General features: G+C 47.3%; 1 protein-coding gene and 1 long non-coding RNA gene across 35 annotated transcripts in view; one reads left to right on the top strand and one right to left on the bottom strand.

Annotated features, from left to right (window-relative positions):
* Positions 1-19,816, bottom strand: part of Gatad2a (GATA zinc finger domain containing 2A) — a 95,944-nt gene that overhangs the window by 10,492 nt on the left and 65,636 nt on the right. The gene's annotated exons all lie outside the window — the stretch shown is intronic.
* On the top strand, positions 1,596-8,107 carry LOC148000430 (uncharacterized). The gene is made up of 2 exons (XR_015640280.1): positions 1,596-1,826; positions 6,677-8,107. It is a non-coding gene; the product is annotated as an uncharacterized LOC148000430 (long non-coding RNA).

The raw sequence follows: 19,816 nt of genomic DNA, 5'->3' as shown, positions 1-19,816 counted from the left end.
CCAGTGGTTCCTGCCAGGTGTATTTTCAAAAAGAGTAGGCATGGGGGGCGGGAGTAGGGGCGGGGAGAGCAGAGGCTGACCGGCCTGATGCTGCCTCTGGCTTCCCGGTTCCTACATGACACCTATACATAAACACTGACCACAGCCTGATCTTTTTGGCAGTGGCTGCCTGATCATCAGGCCAAGAGTTAGGACAAACTCTGAAGGGCCAAGACTGGGGTCTACAGAAACTGGAGGTTCTTGAATGCTAGGCTTTGGCATTTCAGAAACCAATCATGTAAAAGGAACCCTGGAGGGGTTGGAGAAACAGCTCTATGATTAAGACAACCTAGGCTCAATTCTCAGCACCCACATGACAGCTCACACTGTAACTCAAGTTCCAGGGATTTGAATAGCCTCACGTACACACATAAGCAGGCAAAACAACAATGCACATAAATCAATAAAAAAAACTGAGAGAGCTGGAAAGATGGCTCCACAGTTAAAGTACTGGCCGCTCTTCCAGAGAACCGGGCTCGATTCTCAGCTCACAGCTTTCTGAATTTCCAGTTCCAGGGCATCCAACACCCTCACAGAGACATACATACAGGCAAAGCACTGTTGCACAAAAATACACACATACATAAAATCTCTTTAAAAAGTTTTTTTTTTTTTTTAAAATCTGGACATCTATCTTCCTCAGGTCTCTTAAAACACTCTATGATAGTCCCATGGGCCCCTACCCAAGGTCAGGTTTCAAGGTAATCCTGTGACAGCTTCAACTCGAGCCTACTGACTGCATGCCACCAACTGCACACTGTGTAACAGAGGCGCAGCCCAGTGCTGTGGCTGTGGCACTGGCCCAGGAGAGTGCCCAACTGGACTAAACAGCTAGGCCTCACCTAGGACAGTTATAGTTCAGGACTGGCTTTCTGGGCAGACTGAAGGGCAGTCAACTGTGGGGTTTATCTCTTTTCTATCTTTCTGAGTTGTCTTAATAAAATTTGAGATTTCCATGAGGGATGAGGGCAGGGCTGGGGCAGAGACCATTCTGGGCTCAGGCTTCATTGGAAGGCAGCCCTGACCACTGTGCTCTCTGACCCTATCTTGGGCCCCAACTAATCAATAACTCGTCTCAGAGATGATGTCACTGCTATCAGTATCACTCAGCATCCCAGCAGCAGTCAGCCTGGAGTGAACTTCCTCTATGCTAATTGAAAAGAAAATTATACGAATTCTAGGTTTATAAATATAAAAATTAAAAGAATAAACCCCAAAAGGCCACAGACCCAGGGCTAAGCCCTGCAGCCAGGACTAGCAGGCCATAAAGATAAAGGAGCACAGGAAACACTGTTCAGGCAGGACTGACAAGCCATAAAGAAAAGGAATGCAGGAACCAGCCTGAGTTAATGGGACTGATTCATGGGACGTCTGGCAGGAAGACATCTCCCCCCAGCTCACTGAGGGCCATCCTCCGGCCCCTGATAAGCCCCTGACTTCTAGCACGTACTCTTTCTGCTTTGTTCTCACTGCTATGTTTGAATGAGCCAATTGTATGTAACCACGCCAAAACCCCCTAGCCTTCTCTATATAACCCTCTGACTTTTGAGTTTCGGGGTCGACACCTCTGTCTCCTGCGCGGGATACGTGTCGGCCCGGAGATCTCTGTAATAGGTCTCCGTAATAAACCTCACCTTTGCTTATTACATCCAAAATGGTCTCTCTGTGTCTGGGGTCCGCGATTTCCCAAGACTTGAGTAAGGGTCTCTCTGCGTGGGATCTTTCATATTTATGGGGGCTCGTCCGGGATCTGCGCGACTACCCCAGACTCCGAAGACCCCTTGGAGGTGAGTTGGATGTTTGTCTGAGTGTTTCTGTGTGAGCGGCGCCGCAATTGTCAGTCTGTGTCTGTCTCTGTTTTGGTTCCGCCGTGTGTGTATATATGTGTGTCTTAGTACTGGTCAGTGTTAAGAGGGCAGATGGGTATTCCTGCCCTGTGTTAAGAGGGCAGATGGGTGTTCCTGCCTTGTGCTAAGAGGGTGGATGTGTATTCCTGCCCTGTGCTAGGAGGGTGGATGTGTATTCCTGCCCTGTAGGAGAGTGGATGTGTATCCCCACTCAGTGCAGCTGCCTTTGTGGTCCGTGAGGACCCCCTGGCTGCGGAAGGGGGGACGCCCCGGGCCCGCAAGGCTGCAGCCCCTGGAAGACGTTCCACGGGCGGAGAACAGTCGGGAGAGCCCGGCTATGGACAGTCAGGAGGACCTGACTCTGGTTTTCTGGAACAAAGGAGATGGAATGCTCCTTTTACCTAGGCGGGAGGGGATGAGGAATCCCACTCCGTCAGAGGTCGAGTTCGGCTGTCTATTTAAATATAGGCACGGACAAGTGTGCTTGGTCATTAGGACAAGAGGACACTCTGGAATCCTGTTGGGAGGTGGAATCAGATGGTCCATCTCATCCCAAAAGCAGCTAAGGTTAAGCTGCAGTTTGGGCCACGTACTGAAGGTACCAGGCATCTGTGAAAGTTGGTTATAAGATGCTTTGTCTTGATATTGTTTGTCTGGCTTGTTTTCTGTGGTATTGTCGAGTGTCTTTTTGGCTTTTGTTTCGTTTTTGAATTTTGGACTGACGACTGTGTTTGAATTTGGACTGACGACTGTGTTTAAAATCTTGGACTGATGACTGTGTTTGAAATCATGAAACTGTTTGCTTTGTTCGTCAAAGAGTTTTACTTGGTCCTCTTGGTGCTTAAGTTAAGAGTTAAAAATAATTTGCTTGAGAAAAATTGTTTTCTGCCAGGGAGTTTTGTCTTTCTCTCTTAAGCCTCCTGCCCAAGGAGAGCGGCCCCTCCCTTTACTCCCCTTGATCAGCCTAGCTGCTGTTAACAGTTGTGTAAACAGACATTAACAAAAACCTTGAGGACAAAACCTCTCGTAAAAAAAAAAAAAGTTCCCCAGATTAGGCCTCCGGTATAAAACAAATAAAGTGAGTAAGAAACTTAATTTTATAGACCACGCTCTAGTGGCGGTGTGTTGGTTGATAGCCAACGTTAAGTTTTTAAAACATAGTGTTTTATCTGTGCTTGTGCTCCCAACACACAGTAGGGGGGAGCGAAACTAGCTGTGGAGCTGCTGCAGCGAGCATGGAGACTTCTCAAGTCTCACCCAATTTTTCTGGCTCTTCAGGAGCTGTTTAAAAGGAAAAGGCTTAAGGTAAAAAGAAACACTATAGAAAGATTTCTTAGTGAATTACTACACCTTGGTTCGCGATCTCTGGGAATCTCACGGTGGACAGCTGAGATAAGCTAAAAAAAGATTTAAATTTTGCTTGGGAACAAAGAATCTTAAAGGTGGAGTTTCAGCCGGTATGGCACTTAGTGCGTAGCTGCCTAAAAGATCAGAAATGCTGTCAATAGGCTATAAAAAAAGGGACAGGCTGTGTTAAAAATGCTACATAAAGAATAATCTAAAAAGGCTGAGAGTGAGGTGAGAGAGGACTCTAAGAAAAACAAGAACAAGAAAGGAATTTCTGCTTTTAGTGACCAGACCTTCAACTCTTGCTCACAGAAAGAGGGTGCTCATTAGGAGAAGTTCTTTAAGGAGCCTGCCTTATCTGCTGGCCCTATTCCAAGAGAGGAGTCAGTCTCCAGCATTAAATTACTTTTCTCACTGGTCATCATTAGCATGGAGAATGCCTTTGATCCTATCCCCACAGCAGCCAGTTCCTGCCCCTGTGGTAGAAATGTCCCAGGTTGGGGGACAGAGAAGCCCCTAAAATAGTTTCAAAGAATCTACAACAAACTGTAAAGAACTTTGTTTTGTTTTGCCAGTTTGAATTTAGAATTCAGACTTTGGCTGTGGCGAAGGTCAGGATTAATGTTTTCTTTTCCATGGGCCTTTAGCCCACTGAGAAAGTTTGGTAAAGGGCTGCTACTGAGGTCCTGAAAGCCCCAGGTAAACTGGTTACAATTCTTTTGTCAGCTGCTTAGTATCTAACACCCAGGTTCTACCTTCTCTCCATCCTTTTGTTATTAGTTGTTACTGGAAGCCTAGTGCCATTTAGAGGATGGGTCTCTTGAGCGATAAAGCCACTGAGCTGGCACTAAAAAAAGGTACTCCTTAAGGGAAAATCTAAGTCCAGAGAGACAGCCGGTAACAGATAGGCTGCCCCTCTGCTCACTTTTCTGTTTCACAGACACAAGGTCTTTTTGTCCCAAGAAAGCCTCCTGGCTTAGCTGTGTGACTAAATGCTATTTGCCCTCTTCAGTGGACCTCTATTCTCAAGATTCCCTTGTTTTCTCACCATCCCATTTGAGATGCTTGTTAGTAACTGTTACAGGTCTTCTTTACCACCGAGGAAAGACGGAATCCTACTAGAGGCCAGAAAAAGTGTTCCAGAGATGGATAGAAGGCCCTCACTTCTGCCTGCTCTCTTCAGACGCCTAAAGGTAGGGAGTGCCAGGTCTGCTGCCAGGCTCCAAGGGTGGGTCTCTGAGGGGCTAGAAAATGCCCCACCAATCTGGCTAAGATAAAGAAAGGATATAAAAAAAAAAAAGTTACAAAAATTTGAAGGGTTAAGTTAAGTTGCTGAGAGTTAGTGTAAGTTACAGAGAAAGTAAGGTTAAAAAAGAAAGAGGTAAAAAGAACAGAAAGCTAGGGAAGAAAAGAGACAAAAAAAAGAAGTTAGAGAGCTAAAGAGAGATAAAAGACAAGAGAGGAACATATACTGGCCACAGTAGTTAGGGAACCTAGGAAGATAGTACCTGACAACAGAAGAGAATTCCTGGCTAAAGATCAGTGTGCCTAATACGAAGAAAAAGGACATTGGGTCAGGGACTGCCCCAAAAAGAACAAGAGGGGACACTGGAGAGCCTCTTGGTGCTGGCTATACACAGAGATGGAAGGGAAGCCCGCCCAGTTGTTTTGTGGATACAGGGACCCAATGCTCTGTGCTCCTATGCTCCAGTGGGCCAGTATCCAAAGACCTTTGGTACAGGGGCCTACTGACAACAAACAATACTTATGGACTGCCCGAAGAACAGTGGACCTTGGCGTGGGCCGGGTAACCCACCCACTAATTCATGGTCATCCCTGACTGCCCCTATCCCTTGCTCATGAGAAAATTGTTCTCCAAAATGGCTTACGTGGGCTAAAATGGCTGGGTGAGGCCAGGTGTATGCATATCTACAGACTATAAATGTGGAGCTTAAGACCTGTCTCAGTGCACCAGTACCTGATGCTGGGAGATGTGTGGCTTAGTGCTTTTCGGCCTGAAACACATCACTCCTGCCAGCCGGGCACTAACAATTACCACCCAATTCAGGACTTAAACTGTGATAGAGTGGCTGATGTTTTGCCTTTGGATAGAGTGTCCCTAAAGATGGGACCACTGGTCAGCTGCCATGGACTAAATTCTCCACCGGTTGGGGACAATCTGGTCACCTTGCTGCCCAATCCGGACCTGGAGCCACCACAGCACGAGTGTCAAACACTGACAGAAACACATGGGTGGAGGAAAGACCTCTGCGACTGGCTGATTGACCCCTGCTGAAAGCCGAGGACCTTGTCCACAGACGGGAACAGTTCTCTTCATGAATGAAGGTCAGAGACAAGTGGGTGCTGCCATGGTGGACAACACAATGTCATCTAGAATGGCTAAACCCCAACCCCCCCAGCACATCAGCGCCACAGATGCCTTTGCCATCTCTTAGATGCCCTGATGAAGCCAACAACTGTGAGTACTATTCATTGCTCAGGATATCAGGAGGAAAGAGATTCAGTGACATGGGACAATAACAAAACAGATAAAGTGGCTATGCAGGAGCCTATCCTGGTTACAGGCCTACAAGAAACAGCCACTGAGAACTAGGATCGGACTAAGGGATGGCCTCACTTAGAATGTACAACAGAAGAAAAGGCCCAAGTTGTTTAAAAGATAAAAGGACAATGACACACTTGGGGAGAAAGCTATACCCCCCAAAGAACAAACAAAAGACTCACTTTGCCAAATTAAAAAATGGACTCATTTAAGAGATAAGAAGTTTGTCCAAATAGTTAAAATATATATAATAGACTTTAAGATTTTAGCCAAGAGAGACAGTAAAAAGTATAAGATATGTCAATAAGTAAATGCTTAACAAGCAAACAGGGCAAAGAGACCTAGAGAGTTTAATAAAAAGTCGAAGTGAACTTCACTGAGATAAAACCAAAAAAATATAATCACAAGTATCTCCTAGTGCTTGTAGATACTTTTTCAGGAATAGATAGAAGCTTTCCTCACCAAACGAGAGACGGCCTCTACAATCATCAAGAAGATACTGGAAGAAATCTTCCCCAGGTCTGGAATGCCCAAGGTAATCTGGTCAGACAACGGCCCTACTTTCGCCGCCAAGGTAAGCCAGGGTGTGGCCAAGTATTTAGAGGTCGATTAAAAATTACATTGTATTTACAGACCTCAAAGCTCAGGACAGGTAGAGTAAATAAATAGAACTCTAAAAGAGACCCTGACCAAATTGACCATAGAGACTGGCACAGACTGGGTGACACTCCTTCCCTCTTGCTCTCTTCAGAGCAAGAAATACCCCTTCCAGACTCAGCTTTACCCCCTTTGAGATCTTATATGGGGCCTCAGCTCCCCTGACTGTATTAGATGATGTTACTGAACCAACATGTCATAGTAATAATGATTTGTGTGCCAGGCTAAAAGACCTACAGGTGATACAGAAAGAAATCTGCTCACAGCTGACAGCAGCCTATGCCCCGGAGACCCCTGAGACATCCCATCAGTTCCAGGTCGGAAACAGCTACACTGAGCCCAGACACTCGAGCCTCGCTGGAAAGGACCGTACCTGGTGCTGCTGACCACCCTGACAGCCGTCAATTCTCAGCCCTCACCAGCCGTGTACTAGCTGTTAGGGCTGAGAGCTGGGACCTAGAGGGAAATTCAGTCATGTTTGTCCTGGGTTCCATCGAGATAGGTGTGGGGATAGGCTTGATTTCTATTACAAATGATGTAACATTACATATGTTAATACTCCTAACACTTCTTGGGACTGTGCCTCAGGGATCACAACCTATATAAGTTTAGAAGTTCTGAAAGACAGTCATGACCTTGATATATAGGTTTAGATAGTGTCCAGATAAAATCCTGATGCTAAAGACTTTTTAGCTGACCTCCAAGAATACCTAACCTCCCTCTCAGAGGTAGTCCTTCAAAATAAGAAAAGATTAGACCTGATATTCCTTAAAGAAGGAGCCTGTGTGCTACACTGAAAAAATGTTGCTTATTCAAGAGTAATTAAGGACTCCATAAATAAACTTAAAAAAGGTTAGACAAAAGACAGACAGGAAAACACATCAGAGATGGTTCGAGAGCTAGTTTAGTAGATCTCCCTAGATGACTACCCTACTCTCTGCTACAGCTGGGCCATTATTAATAATTTTCTTGGTTTTAGTTTTTGGCTCCTGCGTGACAAACAGGTTAATTGCTTTTGTTAAAAATTGAGTGGGTGCTGTGCGGTTGATGGTTGTGAGACAACAGTACCAGTCAGTTAGGACAACTGGTGAGACCAAATAAGACTTGATATCAAAATTCTAAGATTAGAATTATTTAATAGGAGAAGACGGGAATGAAAAGAAAATTATACGAATTCTAGGTTTATAAATATAAAAATTAAAAGAATAAACCCCAAAAGGCCACAGACCCAGGGCTAAGCCCTGCAGCCAGGACTAGCAGGCCATAAAGATAAAGGAGCACAGGAAACACTGTTCAGGCAGGACTGACAAGCCATAAAGAAAAGGAATGCAGGAACCAGCCTGAGTTAATGGGACTGATTCATGGGACGTCTGGCAGGAAGACATCTCCCCCCAGCTCACTGAGGGCCATCCTCCGGCCCCTGATAAGCCCCTGACTTCTAGCACGTACTCTTTCTGCTTTGTTCTCACTGCTATGTTTGAATGAGCCAATTGTATGTAACCACGCCAAAACCCCCTAGCCTTCTCTATATAACCCTCTGACTTTTGAGTTTCGGGGTCGACACCTCTGTCTCCTGCGCGGGATACGTGTCGGCCCGGAGATCTCTGTAATAGGTCTCCGTAATAAACCTCACCTTTGCTTATTACATCCAAAATGGTCTCTCTGTGTCTGGGGTCCGCGATTTCCCAAGACTTGAGTAAGGGTCTCTCTGCGTGGGATCTTTCACTAATCAGGCCACCAAAAAGTCATGTGACAAAGGCATTTCCCTCCCCGGTGGTCACGTGACCCTTTAACTGTGCCTTCCACTGTGAAAACCATGGCAACGGGCAGTTCTAACCGGTTTGTGACACACAGCCTTCATTTTGAGAAGAGGTAAGGGTTCAGGTGCTGTCAGAAAATGGAGGCTCCACTTTCCCCTTCCTGTGCAGCCTCCAGGGGACTGGGCCTGTATCCTATATCCTGTGCTCATCTCTTACAAACTGAGAAACCACAAGCCCCCCTCCTTTCGCTTCCAAACGGAAAAAGCTTTCCAAAGATCAGCTTTTAACACAAGTACTTTCAAGACTCGCTGTACTTTTCTAGACAGCTTTTAACTTAGAAACAAGAACACAGGCAAGAGTCACAGGTGCGATTTCAGCAGAAGACTTTCAAAACCCACAGGTAGGAGAGAGAATAAAATGGAGAGAGGCATGGAGAGTGGCATGCAGACCTCTGGAGCATGGCCAGGCCGTCTGGGACAACTTTATCTGGATGCTGTGTGAACCGGTCCTGCCTGCCTATGCTGAGCCAGGCTCCTACCAGAGATGTGTGCAGTGTCCTGGAGAAGGGGCTGAGTCTTTAAACCTCCTTGCACAGGGATGTCCCACACCAGAGAAGGGGCTCATTTTCTATCCATGCCCCTCAGCCTGATGGGAGGAAGAAGCTACATGGAGGAATTGGCCTGGGGTGGGTGGGTGGGGAGTTTTCAAATGGGACTTCAAACCCACATCTTCTTGGTACCCACTGTACAGTGGGGACTCAGGCTATGACAAATAGTGGCTCTATCCTTAATGTCATGACCCACTGGAATACACAAGAAACAAGACAGAAGACAAGTTAACAGGCAGCAACAGAATGGACGCAATAAAGAAATAATGGCCCTAGGGACTGGAGAAATGGCTCGGTGGTTAAGAGGACAAATCAGTATTGCAAAAAGACACAAGTTCAGTTTACAGCACCCAAACTACAGCTCATAATTGTTTGCAACCCCAGTTCTAGAGGATCTAACACAACCTTCTTAGCACTCAAGTACACAAAACATATACCTACAAAATATTTAATATAAAATATTAAAGAAATCACCCCAAACTTGGTTAAAGGGAATCTCACCCAAGTCCTACAAACCCTAAACTCAAGAACTCCCATGTACCTCACTCAAACTGAAGAAGGTCCAAGAAAAGGTTGTTGCCTAGACCAACACTACACATGAAAACAGTGTGTTCAACAGGGCTCTGAAACATTGTGTATGCAGTGCACCTGGCTCTGAACCAACCATGGCTCATAGCTCAAAGACACCTATATATATCACTGAGGACAAAGTCCTCCTCAAGGCCAGCTTGGCTACCATGGCCTACTCTTCTGCACCCAAACCTTGCACTACAACACAGATTAGCTTGACCTCCTCACCTATCTACCAAGTCCCGGCCAGCCATGATCTGTCTCCGTCACCCTCTGGCCTTTGGAATGGCCCACATTGGCATTCATTAGCCCCATGGCACATAAGCCAAGGGAGGACATCAGACCTGCAGGGCCCCTTACTTTCCCAAGAAACTACTTTCAGACGTTGCCTTTGTCACCAGGCATATGTCTATGAAAATAAGACAGACAGATGGGTCAGGATGGACAAGCACAGCCACCCTGCCTTCTGAACAGGCCTGCTGCCTTCCCTCTCTACACAGCATGTGTGTCTCTGACTCACAGCAGGGATTCCCCACCCTGAGCCTATCTCCCTCAATACAGGTGTGGTACAGCCTCAGCTGCCAATAAGGGCAAAGATGTATCATGGCGCCAAGATGGCAGGGCCATGCAATGGTCCCAACCACCCCAACCTTGAGGTTGGGGAAGTGGACTCACCTATGCTCAGCTGACTTGGGTGAAGAGGCCATGGGGCTTCTACACTCAGCCAGAGGCCTGTCCCCACAATGATGTTCCTACAGGCATTAGCATTTTCCTACGGAGAGGAGATGCACCCACAAAGCTGTGGGTTAGTAACTTAGGCTGTTGAAAGTGTTCCACAAAGTGAGAGACAGCAAAGTTATGCTGACTTCTGTCTGCCTCCTGAGGGAAGACTCTTCCCTGCCATTTCTCTCAGGGTTTTGAAGTTTCAGATGTCTCAGCACCACGCAGAATCGGAGTTCTGCTTCCCCAAGGCAGTGGGCAACTTGGCTGGCTCTAAAGGACTTGTTTCACTCTGACAAGATGGGGCTGTCTGTGCAAAGCACTCAGAGATCGGCATGTTCTACTACCCGGCCACAGTGGCTGTCTCTCCAGAGCAGGCAGGCCAGTGTCCTAGAGGCCACACAGACACAAGTGCTGGTCAATTCCAAACTACCCTGACAGATACTGACACACAGACCTGGGAGGCTAAGGTATGGGGCAGGGTTAGTACTCCAGGAGTTGTCTCCAGCCTTCCTGGGCCCTAATATGGTCTAGGGGAGTTGCCTGTTCAGCCTTACTGGCAAAGGGTGTGAAGAATGGGGTCTACCTCTGGCCTGTCCAATCAGGTTGCACATGTGGGTAGCTGTTGAACTCTAAACCATGAAAGGGTTTCACACTGCTGAATCCTTGGGCCAGGTCACAGCAGCCTGGCAGCTTCCATACAGGTTTTCAGAACACAGGTACTAGGAGGAGTCTAATGCTCTGGGCCACATGGTTGTGGGGATAAGCTCTCTGTCTTGAGGGGACAGAGATAGGTTTGGCCAGTGTCAGCCATTGCATGAGACTGATGGGAGCCAGTATAGCCAGGACAGTTGACATGGGGGCAGCTAAGTTGCAGAGACACTGAACAGTGAAACATTAGCCTAGCACCGCTTCAAACTATTACACTAGGCCTATGACTCCTTCTTCAGACTCTCCCCACAGATAGGATACTCATTGAGACAAAGCAGGGAGCAAGAAGGCAGGCAGGAGAGGCTTGTACCAGTGTACAAGCTCGGCAGCTCCCCACACAGGGCAGTGGAGGCAGCCTTCTGTCTGTAGGTAGTGCAGGCTGAGCTCAGATGACCAGAACAGCAGGACAAAGGAGCTGTCCCTAGAGGGTCCCTGGAAGGTCTGTGGAAGACGGGAAGGCACCTCTACTTCAAGTACCACCTGCAGTGCCTCTGACTCAAAGCTAAGAGCACTTCTGTCCTGTTTATTGTATCACTGCCAACCTAAACCCAGACCCATTTCTAGAAAGTCCTATTAAAGGGCCCCTGTTTTTGAAACTGAGTTTCTCTGTATAGTCCTGGATGTCCTGGTACATGTTATGTAGACCAGGCTAGCCTTGAACCTAAGAGATCCATCAGCTTCTACATTTCAAGTGCTGGGATTAAAGGTGTGTACCACCATGCCTGGCACCTACTAGGGAGCTTTAACAGTGGACATTAGTGCCCATCAGGCTGATCTGGCAGTCCCAGGTGACACTTTTCAATGACCTTTCATACTATCTGGGCACAAGAGCACCTCACATAGACTCACCCCCACAAGAGCCTGCTGCCCTGATGTTTTCTCCTTTGGACACTTGTGACAAGAACAGCAGTCCTGGCTAGCCTGTCTTGGGATAAGCAGTATACACAAACAGGTACTGTAGAGCCCTTGTCAGCAGGCTGGCCTTGCACAGCACCTGTCGCCACGCCTCCCAGCTGGAACCAGAAGGCCTCCAGCAGGAAAGCTACAGCAGAGCATGCTCCGCCTTTCTACCACAGGTAAGCAGTGGGGTGAGGCCTCTCAAAGTGCTTTCGTTACATTCCTGGAGAATTCAGGTCTGACTGCGGCTCTGGAGCTCCAGCATAGTAAGACTGGGGGATTGGGTGGTGGTGGTGGGGGCAGCATGTGACCTGTGGGACTGCACCACAGAACAGCAAGGATAAGCAGTGCCCACCCTGCACTGCCACCTCCTTCTAGATAAGAACAGCTGAGGGTTGTAAAAACAGAGAGAGAGAGAGAGAGAGAGAGAGAGAAAGAGAGAGAGAGAGAGAGAGCACGCCACAGCCAATGTGTGTGCATTTCAATGGGCTCAGAGGCCTGTAGCCTACCCAAGAGAGAGAGAGAGAGAGAGAGAGAGAGAGAGAGAGAGAGAGAGCGCGAGCACGCCACAGCCAACGTGTGTGCATTTCAATGGGCTCAGAGGCCTGTCGCCTACCCAAGAACACCTGGTGCTTAGGAAAGCTAAGTCCTGTGTGCTTGGCTCAGAAACACAGCAGAAGCAGAAGCCATCAGCAGGAACCCTGACCACCCATGCCAACCACAGTGTGCCCACCCTTCCAGTGTGCAAAGGAAGACACAAATCACAGGAAGGCTAAGTGATTTCCCAGGGTCACTCAGTCAAGCCCTACACACAACTTGGGTTCCCTGGAGAGGAGACTGCCACTGTTGGAGGATGGGGGAGCCTGAGAGTTGCTCAGCAGAGAAAAGCTGGTCCCATGCACTGTGCTCTGACAAGTTACCATGTCTCATCTGTGGTGTCAAATTAGAGTTCCTCTTTATAGCTTAAGTCATGGACCACAAGCAACATCCACATCAGTACCCTCAAGCTGATAAGAAAGAGACAGTGAAGACAGGGATGTGGCCCTCATATTTCCTTAGTAAACAGGATCTTGTTCCACAGCAGGTCACCAACTAATAGAACACTGAGATGACACTTGGTTGTGGGGAGGTCCACAGCACAAGGGTATGAATGAGAACCAGGACACTGGCTGTAGCACAAACCAACTTCCCTCAGAGAAACACCATGCAATGAATGCCTCAGCCAAGTGGAAGTGGGGTCAGGTGTAGTGGCTCATACCTGCAATCCTAGTACCAGAGAAAGGTTATGACAGGATTACAATGAATCGAGAACAGCCTGGACTACAGAAGAGTTGGTCTCAAAAACACAGTTTCTTGTGTGCAGGCTCACGGGTAGGTGCAGCTACAGAGCACCTGTGGTGCACACAGCCATCCCGCACAACTACTACTCTCCGTTGGCACTGCCAGCATTGGTTTCTTGTACATGCTTCCATTGTAACAGCCACCATCAAGTACAGAAGTGAAGACTGAGGTAGTCAAGTGTTCTAAGAAAATTACTAAATGGAGGTGGTCCCTGCCTTAGGATTTTTGCTTCACGACAACAGAAAATCAGGAAGCACAGTTACAGCCCCAAGGATCAAACCTCCATGTTGTTGGGTAGATTTAAAGTGAACTGCCTTATATAACTTGCAACTTTTTTATATACAGCCGAGGACCGAACCCAGTGCATTGTACTTGCTAGGCAAGCACTTTGCCACTGAGCTAAACCCCAGCCCTACGACTTTCAACTTAATATGGGTATCTTTGAAACATGTATCATCAGCTAACCAAGGAGCATAAAAATACCATGTATATATGCTGCTATTTCAGAGACTTACTACAGTCACCTTTGATCCAATGAATAATTATTTTCAAATTTTCTACCACATCAGACATCCAGTCATATTCCACAAATCCATAGTTGCCTGGAGCCATTGGATGCCTGGAGCTGTATTTACAGGCAGGTGTAAGCTGCCACCTTGGGTGCTCTGGAAGAGCAGGTCATGCTTAGCTGTCAAGGCCATCTCTCCGGCTTCACAAAAAGGTTTCTCTTCTCAGTTTTGGGACTGGGTCACCAGGTGAATTCCCAAGTCCTGTCTTCCCAACACATCATGACCCATGATGATGTTTTCCCTGGCTGTTGAAGCTGTGTTTTCAAATACAAGCTACAAGCCACTGCTAGACATGGTGGCACACATTTTTAAACCCAGTGCTCTAGGAGACAGAAGGCAGCAGATCTCCACGAGTTCAAGGCCACCCATGGCTCCACAGTGAGGCTTTAAAAAAAAAGTTTGAGCTATTTGCTAGTGTAGCAACATGGGCTTGCCATCCCAGCACTCTGCAGGTAGAAGGAGATCATGAGTTCAAGGCTCTCCTCAGCTACATTGTGAGGCTAGCCTAGGCTATTGGCAAACCTTGTCTCTTTAAAAAAAAAAAAAAAAAAAAGAAGCTAAGTACTTGCTCTGTTTTGGCAGCACTTATTCTAAAAGTAGAGCACTCCTATGCAAACCCACTAAGTGTTCCAAAAGTAGGACAGACCAGGTGCACGTGCACGCACGCACACACGCGCACACGCGCACGCACGCACGCACGCACGCACACACACACACTCACTCACTCTTGTCCTATGCTTGGGATCTAAGTATAAGATGTCTCTCCAGCCACCAGAAACCACCTCCACTGTCTCCAACTTCTGAGGGAGCACAGGGCCTTCAATATGTCACCTTAGTACCTTCCTGAACCTTAGCTGCAGGAAACTCAGACATTTCTCTGGCTTTTCGTGTCCTTCCTCCCTCAGGCATCTAGGGGCACATCCCCATCCTAGTCTCTTATTTTCAGAAATTCATGTGTTCCCGAGGGCTTGTCCCTTCAGCACTGTGAAAAGTCTTACTTTATGATGAAACAGAGACAACAGGGCTCTGAGAAAAGGCATGGAGCCAGCATCTGACATCACACCAGGGCTGTCAGCTCTTCTTCCCTGACAGCCAGCCGGTCACCAGACTCACTATTAGGCTCTTGACAATATCTGTACTTCCTACAGAGCCCTTTCACAGGCTAGGGCAGTCTACCTTCTGCTCACCCGGAGTCACCAAACCTTGTAAAGTCTTAGCATGTACTCTTGCTTCTACCTGCTCTATACATTCAAGACCCTTCTTCACTCTGTTCTTCTACAGGACAGGAGGCAGGACTGCCTCCAGGAGCACAAGGCCAGGAAAACAGTACCAAGTAAAAAGCATCAGATGAGGCTAGAGAGAGCTCAGCTAACAATCACCTGTACACCCACAGCTCCAGGGGATCTGACACCCTCTGCTGCCTCCACGGGCACTAGGCACATGTGGTATATACATATACACACAAACAAATGCTTATGAATATAAAATAAAAGTCTTAAAACCGTGAGCTAGCAGTGAGCTCTCTATGTCTCTCATATTTTAGGTACCTGCCACAGTGGCTGACAAAGCGGCAGCTCCAGGAAGGTGAGCCCAGCAACACATGACCCAATTTGAGCAGGAATGGCAGAGGCCCACCATTAGAAACAGGAAGCCACATAACCACTCACACATTACCCAACATCTGGGAAACTGGGGTAGGAGGACTATCAGTCTGAAGTCAGCCTAGACCACTATCTTAAAAGGTAAAATAAAAGAGGTGAGGGGCTCAATGACGAGCACTTACAGCAGCCCAGAAAGTTTACTGTGGAATAGGTAGTGTGTGGGCACTCTGGGGCCCCTCCCCCACTCAAAGCTGATGCGAACAAGAAGGCCATAAGGGCTGGGTCACTTAGAGGATACTGAAAACACAACAACCTCGTGTCCCAGACAGCCCAGTATACGACAGATCCTCTCATCTTCGTGGCCCATGGAGAAAAGTGTAATAAAGGCAATAGGACCATAGTAAAAAGGAAGAACGTGAGTCAGAGATAAAGGACCGCGAGTCAAGAGATGGCAACTGGGCAAGAGGAACCAGTATTAAGAGCGTAACCTAGAGTCCTCAGAGTAGAACTTGCCTATACAATAGCTTAGAGACAAGGCAGCCTATAGACTTCTCTCTGAACTTAGGGAGGCATTCCCTGTTCTTCAAGCTACCTGATGCTCTCTGAAGTCCAGGCAGCAGAGAATTATATAGAGAGAAAGGAAGTGAGTGCCAGCACTCAACTGGCACTGGTAACAGACAGAAGGTGGAGATGGGTCTGAGGACTACAAGAGATGGGAGGTGACGGATCGCATATGCACATGCCAGTGAGACTATACCTTGAGACCTCACCCTAACAGCTGGGACAGAGGTGTTCAGGATGAATTCCAGCAGACTGCTAAGGGCCTAGACTGCATGCTGGGAAAGACGATATTCAACCTGTCCCCACGGTTGGCTTGTGTGTGGTTATCCCCAAGTGCAGTTTATAATGGGCAGTCACTTTTCTCTCACAGACCTGGCCTTGTGCTTCCATTACAAGAGGAAGGTGACAGAGGAGGACCTGACCCAGAAGTAGGCCAGGGACGCAGTGGTAGAATCATAAGAAATAAGCTGCCACATACACTAAAAACAATCTGAAAAAAAAAAAAAAAACCCAATCTGGACATTTTACGGGAAAGTCTTCATGTTCTTTAACATGACTGGACCTGCACAGACCTCAGGAGCCTGCCATCAACTGCTGGGCATGGAGCAAGGGCAAGGCTAAGGCTGGTCACTGTCCAGATGACCACAAGATAAACACAGCAGTATCCAGCCCAAATCAGAGCTGTATAGAAGAATGGAGGCTGCAGAACTCATCCACAAACCATAGTGAGCAAAGGAAGCCAGGAGGGTAGAGTGTGTGTGGACCACTGTGGACAGTTCTTCAGAAGGTGGTTCTGGGTGATACTTTTTTTAAAAACCTTGTTGCTTCAAGTATATGTGCCTGTCAGAACTCATTACAGGGTAGAACTAGAGAAGGTCTGCCTATAAGTCATGTGTTATGTACCCACAAACATGACTAAGGGACTCTCAGTTCTCCCACCCCCAGCTATCAGGAGCTGGGCAGCTTCCTCTACCTACACTTCTACCATAGTGTGTGGCTTTACCATAGGCCCAAAGGCATTGGGCCCCAGAACACAACCACATATCTAGAGGATAAGTAAGCTTTTTCCTTTGTGTGTATATTTACCTATGGTATGCATACATCTGTGTGTGGAAACTTATCAATTGTATACATGCATCTAAGGTATGTGTACACATGTATATAGAGGCCTAGAGTTGACTTAGGGCATTTTCCTTGATAATTCAACACTAGATGAACTAAGACAGGACAGGATGTCTTGTTGAACCCCAGTATCTACTAACTCAGGCTAGTCTAGTCAGCCAGCTTATCCTGGAGACCCCATCTCTGCTTCCTAAAAACCGGGATTCCAGGCAGCCACTATGTCCTGCCCAGCTTTTATATAGATTCTGAGGAAATCAAACTCTGGCCCTCAAGCTTACACAGCAAGCAACTTATCCACTGAACCATTTCCCCAGCTACCTAAACCTTTGTTTTCCTTTTTTTCCAGTGTATGTGTGTGTGATAGCGCCTCACTATGCTGTCCTGGAATGGTTTTTTGTAGGCCAGGTTCATCCCTGAGATCTACTAGCCCTTGCTTCCTGAGTGCCAGGATTAAAACATGTACCATGCTGGGTGCTTTCTTCCTTGTGCCTTGCAGATTGCTACCTGGCAGGCAGGGCCTCTTTTTATGGGGTGGTTACTCTAGATGTACTTTATACCCTGTCCTAAACAGCCACTGGTAAGGGAGATTTCAGTGAGGACCTGACCTGCTGCTTTGGCACCGTGCACGTATTTTGAGGCCTGTCCCACTTCTGCAAAGGAGACAAGGCCACCCACACAGCTCTCCCTCTGCACCTTCAGAGCTATCTGGCTTTTATGGAAGACACAGGAGCACAGGAGTAGGTGTGTTATGTGCACATACTACATATGTGCCACCACCCTTCAGTCCTTTTACAGTGACTCTACCATGGAGGACATGAACAGCACCTGCACTGGTGTCTGCTTGGCTAGCCCAGTGGCAAATGGCCTTTCTGATGTTTTGACTTATTAGAGGATCCAGTACCAGACCTGGGATCTGAGCTTCACAAATCAAAGACTAAAGCGCTGATAAGATCAACCTTAAGTTCCCAAAAGTCGAGGCCCCATGTTGGCTGAAAGGCCACAGCCTGTACATGGCAACTGACACAAAGGGAAGAGAGAGAAGATACCAACTATCTGAAGGGCAGGTGCCAGCACTGACCTGGGACAGGTTGGAAAGAGACATTGGACTCCAACTGCAAGTTGGCCTTGGAGGCCACAGACCTCCTCTCAGGGTATATGAGGGCATGGAAACAGTATCGCTGGGCAGCAGTGTCATTCCCTTCAAGTAAGCCATACTATCAGCACTTCCTTCCTCTCCAAGAACAACACAGTGCATAGAACTTACCCTGCAGCAGCCCAAGTTGATACCACAGAAAAGGTTCAAGAAGGCCCACATGTTGGCACACCTATCATTCCAGCATTGGGAGCTGGGGGCTGGGGGTGGGGTGTTAAAGGCCAGCTGGAGCTCAGCAGAGATTCAGAGTGGGAATGGGATGTAAGGCAGCAAGCAGCTTCTTCTGTCTGTACCAGCTCAGCTTTGACCAATGAGGGACCTTGCAGAACAAAACACAACCTGGGGTAATCTCTATGGACTGTTTCCATGAATGCACCACGCAGATACCATATATCTGGTATGGTAGTCATACCACAGTGTGCCCCCATCCCACCTTTTTGTTTTTGTTTTTGTTTTTTTTCAATATAGGTGGAACACATAGCCTTGTATACAAAAAGGGAATGCTTCCCCATTGAGCCAGACTGCTAAATCCCATTTGCTTCTTAATCATCTACATAGAAGGGTGATATATCACAGACATAATCAGCATGGAAATACACACACTCAGGAGATGGCAGGAGGAGGATAAGGAATTTTGAGACAGTCCAAACTACACGGCACTCTACTCAACAATAAAGGCAGCACAATGTCCTCTTGCACTGCTCTCCACCACCTGGCCCTACATAGTCACTCACATCCTCCTTCCCACACATCTTAATGTAATTTTGTAAACTAATGTTTGTTTTGTGTGTACATGTGCCACAGCCTACACGCAGGGGTGAGAGGACAACATGCGAGACTGAAGATGGTCATGTGGGGTCCTGGGGTCAAACTCAAGTTATCAGACTTAGCGGCAAGCCCCATTAACCACTTAGTCAATTTGTGGCCCTCTTATCTCTAATCCTTTTCCCTCCTTTTGTTCTCAGTGTTGGAGATGGGATGCAGGGCCTTATGCATACCTTTTCCTTGGCCATGTTCTGTAAATTAATTATATGTGGTCAGTCATTGGGGTCTGCCATGGTTCATTCAGCATGGCCAGCTGTGGTTCATCTGTGTTTTAGAATGTTCTCTACTTCCTTCCTGTGAATGAAGTATTGATCTGCTTTACAGACACCTGGGTTTATCTTCTCTGGGCTGGCATGCATTATGTTGCTAGGGCTATGAATGCCCAAGGTTCCCTGTGGGGGGGAAGTGACTCCATTTCTCTCTCATGGTTTTATGTCTAGATTTGGAAGAAAATGTCTACCTATGCTACTTTACACTTGGACCGGGGCATATGGGGGGCTCTGGTTTCTATACATCCTTGCCCGACACTTGCCATCGTCTGCTGTCTTTATTACAGACCACCCAGGAATCTTCAATGCACACTTGAGCTACAGTGTGTGCTATGCAGATTACCAACCAGGCCGAGTGAATCAACGGTGGCTACACCCTCTGTAGCCTTGTTGATTGTGTCTAATTGCACTACCAGTTACCAAGAGTAAACCAAGACATCAGCGACCTTCTGTTTAAACATTACTACGATCATGTGTGTACATGATGGGGGAGAGGCACATGACACAGTGTATGTATGAAGGGCAGAAAACAGTTTTATGGAGCTGGGTCTCTCCCTCCACCTATACGGGTTCTATGGATCCAGCTTGATTGGCTTGAGCAGCAAGTGCTTTTACCCACTGAGTCTTTCACCAGCCCAAGATCATCTAGTTCTTATG

This window comes from Rattus norvegicus, chromosome 16, assembly GCF_021556685.1.
Source record: "Rattus norvegicus strain SHRSP/BbbUtx chromosome 16, alternate assembly SHRSP_T2T, whole genome shotgun sequence".
Lineage (NCBI taxonomy): Eukaryota > Metazoa > Chordata > Mammalia > Rodentia > Muridae > Rattus > Rattus norvegicus.
This window is presented reverse-complemented; position numbering and strand designations above follow the sequence as displayed.